The sequence below is a fragment of the Panonychus citri genome, unplaced genomic scaffold, assembly GCF_014898815.1.
Source record: "Panonychus citri isolate SS breed McGregor unplaced genomic scaffold, ASM1489881v1 Contig00111, whole genome shotgun sequence".
Taxonomy (NCBI): Eukaryota; Metazoa; Arthropoda; class Arachnida; order Trombidiformes; family Tetranychidae; genus Panonychus; species Panonychus citri.
The window spans coordinates 719,457-732,828 of record NW_026515516.1 but is presented as its reverse complement, the minus strand read 5'-3'; the positions used below and the strand labels follow the sequence as shown (position 1 = coordinate 732,828).

Below are 13,372 nucleotides of genomic sequence, written 5' to 3'. Positions count from 1 at the left end.
CATGTCTACTTTGTTTGCATATATGTACACAAGAAATGCAGGAATATACATTGATTGATCTAATGATAAAACTATTAGATGATCCTCTTGATTTCCCATAAGTTCAAAAGGGTAATGACTCCTTATTCTTGAGGTACAAACAACAGCTATTCCATTTATATAGATTATAACATATCTTCATTAGAGAGAAAGATGATGATGATTATGATGGTGGTAATGATAATTCAATTCGCCAATCCAAAGGTGTCAGAACATAAAAACAGGAGATGGATGAATTTTGACTGAATAATAATAACAAAACATTTACTGTTGATGATGATGAATTGAATTCCATGAGCTTATTCACAAACAGGAACATCTTCCATTATAATCATATGCATCCTGTCACACACACACATTACCATTCACACCGAATGATGATAAAAATTGATCCAGTAACATTAAAAGTCAAGGTATTAACAATTAATAGAAATAGGAAAAAAAAAAGAAAACAGTAACACAAAGACTTGAATGAAGCAAACAAAAAAAACCAACAACAAAGGTAATCAAAAATTGAGACAACAAACTGTTGATCAATTCAATCAACAATTTATATATATAAATGAGGTAATAACTTTAACCACTAATCAACTAGTAAAGTTAATTAGATACCAATCAGAGGAAAAATAAGAAAACAACAAATAATTATAATCAATTGTAGGTAAAGATGAACAGATTACAAGAAGGAAAAAGAAATAGTCAGTTAATTAACCGATAAACCGAAAATCTATTCAATGAGAATATCGATCAACACAACTGATCAATAGTAATACAATTAGATGAAAAAAAAAATTGCACCTTAATTGGAACAATTTAAATAACGAATTAAAATTAAAACGATCACAACAATTAATAAATTAAAGAAAATCAGTCGAGGGAAAATCAATAAATTTCCATATGTAAAAAATTCTTTTCTCTTTATATGTAACCCCTTAAGTCGTTAATTATTTTTGTCTTTTTTTTGTTCCAATTTATTTCCAATTAATTGTTGTTATCTTTTTGTTTTTTTTACTCTTTTTGGTTTTAAATTGTTAATTAACAGAAAGATTAACTCATCTACTTTTCTCTCATCACATCAACTAATCTTCTGATTATGTTTGGCATCCATCTTGTCTCTTTGTTTGGGTTAACCAATTGGTTGAAAAGTTGAGGGAAACGAGTTGATTAAAATGAGTCAGATTATTTTGTTAACTATATTAATCATTTATGGTTTTATTAACATTTTGATGTTTCTGTTTTGTTTTTAGTGATATTTTGTCTTTTTTTCTGCCTCATCATCATCATCATCATGAACTTTTAATGTTCGAAAAAGAGAAAATTCCGAAAAAATTTAGTTTAATCAGTGAAGATGAAGGATCCAAAATGGCGATCAAGTGAAAAACGGTAAGAAAGAATTTTCTTTTTTCTCTCTTGATACATTTTCTGATCAACAATTTTCTTATATTCTCTTTCGTTCTTACTTTTTTTTTCTTAAAGAAAATTTGTTTATTCTCTATGTAAACAAGACTATGGAAAAGGAACATGGGCCAATATATTTTATACATGGAAAAGAAACAAATGATGATGAAGACATAGTGATGGTGGAGAAAAGGAGTAAGAAGGAGGAAAAAGAAGAGGCAATGGAACAGATAATTTGGATGAAGATGATTTTGTAAGGACAAGAGCAATGAGGATATTGTACCATGTTAAACAAAGAGAATTCTGGAAACATGAAAGGATTTGTTAAAGGTCTTTCTTGCCATTTAGTATATAAAGTCTTCTGTTTTTTTTGTTCTCTTTTCATCAACAATTTCTATTTTTGTTTATTCAACAGATAAGGTAAGACAGAGAGAAAGTGGAAAAGTGTTGATGAAATTAGAAGTACAACAGAAAATGATGATAATGATGTTGATGAAGTAAAACCTTTTTAATTGCAAAGTGGAAAGGCAATTCTGGTTAAGTGTTGAGAAGCCCAATTGGTTGTTTATACAATATAAATTGGACTGATTTTCAATTCTATTCTTTAATACTTTCTAGATAAAAGCTACTAAATATACATAAGAACAAAGTTTCAATGTAAATCATCATCATCATCATCATCAGAGACTTGATTGTTTCTACTCATGCCACTTACCCAATATTTAAACTTGAAGGTGAAGATTGAGAAGAGAAAGAGTTGTTATTACATTTAGAGCAATTAAGTCCATTGTAACATAATTAGAACCTGATTTTTTTCTTCTTCTTGCTTTTCCTCATTAGGTGAACCATGAATTTCTCTGTTCTTTTGCTGATGATGATGTTTATCTTTCCAAGTGTATTAATTCACAGAATGATAAATCAATGGAGGTAAAAGTCGCAAAGGAAAAAAGACAAAAGGATGACAAGTCAAATTGTTGGAAGATCATAAAAATCTTGACAATATATGCAATCCACTTGACCAAAAGTCAGGTTAAATCAACAATTGAAGACTCTTAGTATTTTCAGGATTGATGAAGAAAAACTTGATCATCATCATCATCACACTTGACAATTTGTTTACCATCATCAACGAAAGCAACAACAACAACAACATCAACAATAATGGGCAACTAATATAACTGTTAAGAGGTGAAAAAACTATCAACATATAATGTAAGGTTATTTGGATCATTTCAGATTGTTGCTTACTTTTTGTTTTATTAATCATTGATTGATATTTACAGCTACTATTACATCAACAACTAGACTATTAATGTCCACTACTGGTCAACTTATGCTGACCAGTTTTCACATCATTTATATAACTCTTGCTCCAATAGTATAGCTGATTTTATGGTAAGTTCAAAGCTTATTTTTATATTTATTTATGTCTATCAACAATTTTATTATTATTATCATTATTATTATCACTTTTACAAAATTACCTCTAATATCAAAATATATAATCTATGGATATTTTATCCTGACTTTTTATTTATTATCCTTTTCCTTTGTAGATATTTACCTGTAACCATCATTAGAAGGATAAAAACAAAGTTTAACTTGGATTATTATAAGGATTAAACAAACGACAATTGACAATCAAATGGTATAATTTGGATGGTTTTAATTTATTTGATGATGTTATTTAACTTATGATGATGGTAATGATGACAAGAAGAGGATACTGTTAAGATATATTGATACTAAATACAAGTTGACAGTTAAATCTGTATAATAGTAAAATGTCAACTCGTGAACTTAATCAATGGTTGTTATTGATAACAAAGTCTCGATACAGTTCGTACCAACATGTTACATGGAAATCAGGGAGATAGAGAGAGAGAAGGAGATAATCAATGAACAAGCAACAAATGAACTTGGAAATATTTTGATGGCTAACACTGATTTCTATGGAATCAATTTAAGGAAGAACAAGGAAGACGGAAGACAAAAGAGAAAATATAGAGAATGAGAGAGAGAGAAAGAGAGAGAAAGAGAGTCCAAAGGATAAGTGAAGAAGAAAAAATCTCAAGAGAAATGAATAGTGACAAAGGTAAACCTGATAAAGGAAAGAAATTAGGTAAACGAGGCAAGACACCAAATGAGAAGTAGCAAGAATGAAAAAGGTAAGAGAATAAAAAAATAGGAAGAGAACAAGATTGTCTCTCACCTTTAATAGCTGCTGATAAATGAGAAAACGAATGAGACTGGGAGTGTCAACTCCCATGAGAAGTTCAATTATCTTCACCAATATTGAATCTCAGCCTTAATCTGATGATCTTCATTTTCTCTCTCTCTCTCTCTTTTGTTTTTTTCATCTTCAACTTCTTTCCCTCACTTTTGGCGATTATAACCCAACATAAGAAAACTATCAATACCTTTTCGAACAATATATTTTTTATTATTTTCTTTTCTCTTTCTCTTTCTCTTTAGTACTACTAATGGATTGAAACCTCAAGATTTTGAACGGAAAAGAAAATAACTTGGTAAATGGATCGACTGAAAACAAACTAAAGAATCTCTTCCTATTTATCATCCTCTTTTCATCTTATTTACCTTGTATTCCTTTAATGAACACAGGTAAGTATCTGAGTACAAATTGTTTTCCTTTTCCATCATTATTCTATATATTAACTAGATTTATTTCTATTCTTTTCTATTATCTTTCTTACTCTTTCTCTCTCCTTCCCACTCATATACAGACTTAATAGGTTAACATTGACATAGATCATCTTGATCATCATTGATGATAAATAATAGATTAAAAAATGTTGATGGTACACAGAGATAAAAAAGAGAACGGGAAATTACCAGTTGACATCAATGATCAATACAAGGATTGAAAGCAAAATATTGGTAAAGAGCTACAGTTGCAAAGGATAAGATGAAGGAAAGAAAAAAACTATTTACAATCACTACTCTACTTCTCCACCCACTACAACTATTACTACTACGACTACTTGATTGTAAGGGAAAAAAAGGAGAAGGTGTATTCCAGTGTAAATCAAAAATCAGTTACTTTGGAAGTTTATTCAATTTACTTGAATGGATATTGGGTGAAAAATATTCTTTCTGTAATCTGACTTTTCTGGAAAAAGAAAGAAAAATGTTTGGTTGAAGGAGCTGATGATGATCGTGGTGGTGGTGTTGTTGATAGTGATAACACTTTGATACAATTTTCAACAAGAAATTAACAGGCAATCGCGAGAGGGGATAAAAAGGAACACAACAAGCATGTGGAAATGAAAGACGAGAAGAAAAGGAAAGGAGGTAAAATCGAGAAGCAAAGTGAAAAGATGAAGATAAGAAGATAAAATGACGTGAAGAGATGGAGGTTAACATAAAAAAAAGGATGTCGGTTAAATGAACTATTACTGATGCTCGAACTTGTTTTTTGAATAATAACAAGCTAAGCAAGGATAAGGATGGGCACGAACATCAATATCATGGAAGAAAAAGAAAATCGTATGGAACAAGATAAGATGAAAATGATGATGGAGAAGAGTTTATGAGAGAGTGATAGAAAGATTCGTCCTTTTTCATACGAAGATGATGATAATGATGAAGCAAGCAAGAAGATGGAAGTAATTTAGCTTACAACAATTGAATTCTCTCCAGGGTGTTATGCATCTATGAGCTTTTCTTAGCTCTTATTTTACCTCTTTCTCTCTTTCTCTTTCTCTCTTTCTCCCTTTCTTCCTGTCTTAATCTTCCTTTTCCACCTCTACAACCAAGTAATTCAGCTTTAGCAATATTATCTATACCTTTTCATAATAACTCTCATCATCTTTGTATTACCTTATAATTTACTCTTTCTTTCCATGTTTCTTTCTTCAGATTTGAAACCTTAGATACAAAGAAAGAAAAAGAGAAAGAAGGATGTTGGTCACTTCTGATCGTCTTTTCTTGAGGTCAAGGGTAAACTGTGTAAATTGCTTTCTACTTCTAAAAATAGTTTTATGCGCATTTTGATTATCCTCATTGAATTCTGTCTTCGCTCATCATCATCATCATCATCATCTTTAGATTCAATTTTACTGTTACCCAAAATTAGCTATACACGAAAACCCAACCAAGTGGTCAGAATTTTATATGACCAAATGAAATTCATGTTGGACAAGCTTGTAACCCATAAACATTAATGTGATCTCTCATCTTCCTATTTACTATCTCTCTCTTTTTTATATTCTTTTCTTATTTTTATATTGTAACTTTTTTCACCTTTTCTTTTCGTTATTTTTTATTCACTAACAATTTCTCATTCAAATTTACCTGTTCTACTTTCTCACTCCCCAAGTTTCCTTCCCCATTCATTATCATTCCCTTTAAACTCCTTGATTAGTTTCTTTTTACCTTCTCGATTCCAGGTAACTATTGATGAGATTTCGTTTTATTTCTTACATATCATGGTTATCATGATGATTCCTTTTATCTCCATCTATTCAGAGTTTCTTCTTTTTTTTGAAATTCTTTTGCCTCCCTGTGCCTTGTTCCTCACAAAATCATCTTCGACATTTTAACCATTTATCTTTATCATCTTTCTTTTTCCACTCTAAGGTTAAAAGTGAGTATGTTGAACTATTCACTTGAATATGTTGGTTACTTTAGACTCTCCCTCTTTCTCTCTCTCTTTTCATCTTTCGTCATCTTTATCCTCATCATTTTCATCTTCTCTCAGGTTCCATCTAAACCAGATTAAAGTCTCTTTCTATTCAGATAGATTACTGAACCGAAAACTTTTCTCTTCCTCTTTCAGTTACCTCTTTTTTTACACTTTTTCCTTTTTCCATCATCTTCCCAAATCATCCTCATCCTCATCTCTCTCTCTCTCTCTCTCTCTCATTTTCTATAGACTTGATTCATCCTCTTCATCCTAAACCTTTGAAAAATTAGCAAACATATTAAGTCAACTGAGAATTCAGAGCTTTTATCAGCATCTCTTTTTTTCATGATATTGTTTTAATAACACATAAAAAGGCACCAGCAAAGTTCACAATCAGTGTTAACAGATGATTACTATTACTATTATTGCCAAAAGGTGAACAAAATGAAAAAAAGACACTGAGTAAGGTGGAGAATGATTATTTCATGTGAAGGTGAGATTTTCCCCTCTCTCACTCACATAAAAAAAACCTATTATAGCCTCAACTTGAAACTGGTCACACAATTTCACCTTTTAATTGAATTGAATTGAATTTCCAACATCTTAACCTTTCCAATTGATTCAGTTTCAATTACATTTCATTTCTAATCCTCATTTTCTGTTTCCCTGTTGATAGATTTAACTTCATCTTTCCATATATATTAACCTGAACATCCAACTAATCACAAAGTTGATCTTATTTTTTGTTTCTTCTTCATGATAATATATCTTATTCCCACTTCTCACTCATTCACCACCTCGATCATACCCTCTCCCTCATCCATTTACTGTTTCCAACTACTACCATGTAAAAGTTAACAATTTATTTGCATCATCGAATCATGATTACATTAGATTGAACTTTTTTTCCCCCTCTTTTACCTTTTATTTTACAGTTACTTTGATTCAATGGTTTTCTCCTTATTCTGAAACAATATTCTGATGATGAGAGAGATAAAAAAAAATCTGATGAATGAATGGTAAAAGGAAAATATTAAATTCATTGCCATTGATTGGAAGATCCATCATGATGATGCTGATGGAGAAAAAAAAATTGCAATGATGAGGTAAAAAAAAAGTTCTGATTTGCAGAATCTAAAAGATTCAAGGAAAAGAAAAACAGTAAATTGTTAATCAATTTTGTTGATTTATTTGCAAATATAATTCAATGTGTATCTTCAATCGTAATCATCAAAGTTTAGTATCCTTTTTATTTTGTTAACAGGTTATTTCAATGATGCTGATGATGATCAACAATAAGGATGAGGATGAATGGAAACAACAACAAGACTAAAGTTGGATTGTGAATAATATGAATGGTTGAATTGGTTAAAAGCCTAAGATTGAACATGATTTTCCAATGGTGATTGGAAATGTAAATTGCTTGGTAAACGTTATATCATCAGGGAAGGAAAAAAAAAAGTTTCAAAGGAAAAGCTATTGACAAATGAATGAACTTTTTCCTGTGAATATATTTACATACTTTGCCACCCACTTTACATGAAGTATCCAAGAAAATGTATATTTGTTTCCCTGTTTTCATGATGTTCACAGGGATAGAAAAGTTATCGTCTTCAATTCCTATTCAATGAATCAAATCTTCACATAAGATTAGCTGTGAAAGTGAGATTGTAATATAAGTTGATTATTGGGATGATATAATTTCACATCTCATTGGAAAATGATTTACAGATTGTAACTCAATAATAATAATAATGTTGAGTCTCACTTTTTTTTCAGATATTATATTTATCATCATCATTTGTTATCATCTTTTTTGTTATGATTATTGTTAACACTTAACATGGTCCGTTTAAATTGTTTGGACATTCAATCAGGATCATTTTTCATTTTCCTTTCAAATGGTTGAATTAAAAATGAGATTTGAATCAACTTGACCATTGACCAAGTTACAATAAGGGTGAACATTGAAACATATAACTAGACAATCATGTATTTAGATGGACAAATACACTCTGATGACCAGTAAACTTAACAGTGATGATGGTCAGTGTGTGTGTACATATACATGAAATTTATTATTTATCCGTAAGTATAACAGATAATATTTGACAGAGTTTATGTTTAATGTGTAACTTTGAGCCTCATTTTTTGATCAATGAAGTTTATGATTCATGATGAAAGCAAAGGCAAGAAAAAGCTCATGGTCAGTTCAGTAATATATTTGCTTCACTGTCCACCCAACAAAAAACATTGGACAGAGGGAGAGAGGGAGAGAGGATGATAATGATCACAATAATAACAATAATGATGATGATGATGATGATGATATAACCTTCATTTAAACAATCAACCTTGTTTTTTTCTGTGGCAACAATTTAGATGACAATTTCTGTCTCTCTCTCTCTCTCATTGCTTATTGTTGTGTCATAACCCATTGTCCAGTTGTCCAAACTTCATTTATCTTTCATGCATCTTTCCGATTTGAATCATCATCCCTAATGATGACCTCTCTCTCTCTCTCTCTCTCTCTCTCTCATCCATTGGACATCGTTAGGATAGTTAACCTTACAGTTTAACCCCTTGAGGCATAATTAAGTGAATCAAGCAACAATCAAACATTAATAGGAAGTAAAAAATGTTTAAGGTCAAAAAGGTTACCATAGATTTGAATACTTTTGCTTTTGTTATGAATTTAATTTAATGTTGATTAAATTTCATTTTGATTAACTTTTCGCTATTCATCATGATCCATATTGTTTCAAGTGAGAAGGCAAAAATAATACAAAGTGATTAATGGTCAGTATTTTAATTATTGACCCAGTTTTTGGTTAAATAATAATAATTATAATGATGCAACTCTCCTCATCCTCTGGTCATCTTCATCATAACCCATATATTGACCTCTTGTCAACTGTATTTAACATGTTAATAAGTAAACAAGAAAGAAAAAGTTAATCAACAATTTACACGAAACAATTAAATTACTAACTGAATATTTAATTATGAATGATAACTATTAATAACATTGAGCAATTTCAATGTAAACATTAATATTAATCAGTGATGATGAAAATAAATGATGAATAGGTTTAGTTATTTACTTTGATGAAATTATTTCACTCTGATTAATTTAATATATCATAATATCAGAACTTTTTTTTCAACTCAGTTCGAGATAGAAAGAGAGAGAAAGAGAGAGAAAAAAAAGTTCTAACCTTAACTTTTATACTATATAACTGAAGATATAATAATAATATCAGTTTCATTTTCATCTTCATCTTTCCTTCATCTTAACAGCCTCAGGAACTTGAGATTTTTTTATTTCTACTCTTTTTTTTTCATCAGTTTTTTCATCATCATTTCAATTCAGTTCAATGATATTTCAGCTCACTGAACAAAATTTAGATTGTTTCATCATCATAATCATAGATACATCTCTCTCTCTCTCTCTCTCCCTTTACTTTATATATTAATCTAACCCAAATATCAATCAACTTATGTATTAATACATTTGGGTTACCAAGTTAACCCAATCATATACACTAACCTTTTATTATGATTGGACCTTTTTTTTTGGTTGTATTTATCAAATTTAGATTCTAAGTCAATGTATGAAGATACAGGGTGATCATGGGTGAGGTGTTGTCGTGGTGGTCAAGTTGTAGGCGTGGAGGGAATGATATTTATATAAGACTCTGGTATTTTCAATGTTTAATCGGAAAGAAAGTTTTGTTTTTGCTGAACTCACAGGAATCAAGGAAGGTAATTAATTAACTCATTATTAATTGATTGCTGTTCTAATCATTTTTTTCTTTCTTCCTCTTGATTGTTGACAATTAACTTATATTTATCGATATTTGATTGGAAGGACCAAATCTAAGGAGGTAATCATTTCTTAATTAAGGTAAACAATTTTCTACAACATGGAATTGAATTATGATTAACTTTACCTTGTTGGTTGATGATTAAACCAGAAATGTAATTAACTTTTAATTGTGATTGATTTACGATGATTATTTGATTGTTTTTATTACAAACAGAGATATACGTGTATTAATTGTTGATTAAAATTGTGACAGTTAGAAATATAAATCGACCAAATCAATTGGAAGACAATCAATCTAATTGTGATTAAATTGATTGATTGGGAGTAGGAAGCAAAAAGTGACTTTGACTATTTTAATTAAATAGTGATTAGTTTTTTTTCCAGTGTCTTGATTGATTTAATAAAATAGTTAATCAATGAATTAAGAAGGAGGGTTAATGGTTAGCTTAATTATTCCACTTGAATGAATCAAATTAAGTTGATTAATTAGTTGATAGTTTACCAAGTTAATAAGTTACCGATTGTGCTAATTGTTACAATGTTTGTATTCATATTGAAATAAACAGTCAAACAATTAGCTGATTATGAAGCTATGAATTTAAAATTATCATTTCCTCATTTCCAAGTAAGAGTAGGATGATTTAACTTACAATTAAATCAACAGTAATTAAGGGATTGATCTTAATTGTTGATTGTTAACAGTTTGACAACAACAGGTACATGAAAAAAAAGTAATGAGAGTTAAATTGTTTAAACAAGGAAAACATGATTAAGCTTTTAACCAATTGATTAATGATTTAAAAGCATCATCATCATTATCATCATCTTTTAACAATGTCAGTGATTAACTTGATAACAAATTGATCCGTTAATCTTGTCCAAATAATCAATGATTAAGTTAAAATTAACTTGGAAATCTTTAAGCATTTAATTAATAGATCAACTAGAACCTTAATTAGTTTTAAAATTTCAACTAATTATCGTTATGATAATCAGATGATTTTTCACTTGAATTTAGGATTTGTAACAATGATGACAAATTATTATTATGATGATGATAAACCAAAGAAGAAGATGGAAAATTTTTCATTCAAGTTAATCCTTATTCATTTTTCATTTCTTATCATCATGATAATCATCATGATGATTGCCCGATGATGATGATGATGATTCTGTCAACAATGAATAAGACAAGTTATCTGTTCATCATGAATCTCCTTAAATTCAGAATGAAAATCATGAGAATAAAAGTTTCTTGGTAATGATACAGTAAAAAGGGATAAAGCTTAAGGAAGAAGAAGAAGATAAAATGATAAATTCTTAGGTTTTATCTTTTTCTTCATCTTTTATGTTTTTTTATCTCCATCTTAGTCTTTTTCTCTTCATCTTCCTTACATCATCTTCACTCGAGTTGAAATATTTTCTCTCTCCCCTAGATAGTAAGATAAAGATAAAGATGAAGATGAAGATGGAGATGCTAAAGGAACTTTTTTTTCTCTGCCTTATAGTGAAAAAAAAATTCGAAGCAAAAAGATATTGATCTTTTTATTTATCGATCAAAGATGAAAAATGAAGACAATCATGAAGATAATATGAAGATGATGATGATGATGAACATGATGAAAAGTAGGAGTAAGAATTAAACAGAAAGAAGATGAAAAAAGATGAAGATGAAAAGTATTACAAGAGAAAGAGTTTGACTTGATTTGACCTAATTTGGCGCGAAAATTCGATTCGCCATCTTGAATTTTCCATTTGCAATCGAAAAATTCAACAAATTGAATAGTTTCTGAATCTTTTTCTTCATATGATCAAAATTGAATTTCATTAAGTTAATAGTTGAATCTCTGAATTACTACCCATTGATATGAGATAAATTGTTGATCCATTTCCATTGAAGAAAATGAATCAACTTGATTAACTGATAAAATCATAAAAAATAAAAAAAACAACAAGTTTACAATAACAATTTGATTGTGATCAATAAAATCATAATAATAACAAAAAAAAGTTATCGATGTAAACATCGTTACGATTAATTATCATACAACCATAATAACTTGATAAGAAATATATATAAATATATTAATCTGATGAAGTTACATGAAAGGATCAATAAATTAATGATGAAAATGATCACAATTAACTCATCAATAGAAATTAACTGTTTACATGATATTCCTCTGGAGCAATCGATACATGTCAGAACTTTTTTTCAATTGATTGGTGTGTATCGGCGATAAATGTGCTTTTTAGCGTTTTCTTTGAAATTTCATGTTCGATACCAGTAAAAAGTTCTAATCGAAAGAAACAACATTTATTGTCATAATATCGATAATATTATCAATTTTTAGAATACATTGGAAAATATCGTTCAATATTGTATCAATCAAGCAGCAGAAAGTTTTTTCTTATTTAATTTGTTAATTGTTTGGAAAACAATTAATTGTTCCAACTCTACTTTGAAAATCCGTTTCTAACTAAAGCGTACAAATCTCTCCCTGCTCTTTGTGCCTAAATTACTTGTGTGTTAAAACTTGATCATGGAACCTCGTGAATGCCCAATAAGGTAAAAAAATATGAAAGTGACCCATTTGAACCCTCTCATTTACACCACATGGAAATAAGCTTTCAAATTTATGTAAACTTGTAATTTACCACACTTTACAATATTGCGATGCTTCATTTTTTCAATGGAAGACCCTATTCGTTATGATGATTATGTCAATTTTATTAGTGACAGCGGAAACTTGCGTGAACTTGGCACGGTGAGACCTGGTGCTCTGGCCCAAATTGGGAATATTAATATGTATCACTTGAAGATTCAATAGTACAACATTCATGAGTTACATCATAGAATTCAGATACAAGATAGTGCGATTACCATGATGTCATGATGAAATTGTTCAAAATGCGATTAGTCCAAGTTTCCTTTCTTACCTAGAAATGGAATGGTTCATATACAAAAGGATCAAATTATTCAGAAAAGGAGACGCTTGAAGTGCTCAAGTCTTGGGATAATCCGTTGGAATTGGATAGAGATTTCAAAACGAGTCAGTTCTTAGTGACCAAAACTCATGACAACTTTGAACATCGAGATGATGACGAATTCATCCTGGACAGTTCTATGAAACTGAAAAATTGAACACATAATAATCTATCTGTGTTCATCTCAAATACCAGATCGAGTTGAATATCACCCACTGGAAGTCCTTGTTGATTTTTTCCGTGATCTTCATCCTTATTACGAAGCTAAATATGATAAGTTAGAGGTTATAAAATGCTTCAACCCAGCACTCAGCAACTCTCAGTAATAACATATCAATATCATCATCATGAGTTAATAATTATCTTAATGATAATTTCCAATCAATATTGCAAAGAAAACAAAGAGGAAAGAGATGCAATTAGATTAACGAGTAAAAGATAAAATGAAAAGAAAACTTTGGATAACAATTAAA

General features: G+C 29.6%; 1 protein-coding gene and 1 long non-coding RNA gene across 4 annotated transcripts in view; one reads left to right on the top strand and one right to left on the bottom strand.

The window, feature by feature from the left end:
* Positions 1 to 13,372, bottom strand: part of LOC128389861 (potassium voltage-gated channel protein Shal-like) — a 54,695-nt gene that overhangs the window by 28,951 nt on the left and 12,372 nt on the right. The window lies entirely within an intron of this gene.
* Positions 1,021 to 9,968, top strand: LOC128389862 (uncharacterized). Of its 3 annotated transcripts, XR_008325526.1 has the most exons (13): positions 1,021 to 1,422; positions 1,516 to 1,857; positions 2,056 to 2,171; positions 2,278 to 2,649; positions 2,721 to 2,832; positions 2,994 to 3,605; positions 3,913 to 4,059; positions 4,182 to 6,043; positions 6,332 to 6,929; positions 7,018 to 7,188; positions 7,347 to 8,170; positions 9,682 to 9,847; positions 9,954 to 9,968. It is a non-coding gene; the product is annotated as an uncharacterized LOC128389862 (long non-coding RNA). The 3 variants fall into 3 exon arrangements; XR_008325527.1 differs by lacking the exons at positions 2,056 to 2,171; positions 6,332 to 6,929 and having other exon boundaries at positions 1,026 to 1,422; positions 4,182 to 5,846; positions 5,926 to 6,043; XR_008325525.1 differs by lacking the exons at positions 2,056 to 2,171; positions 6,332 to 6,929 and having other exon boundaries at positions 1,026 to 1,422.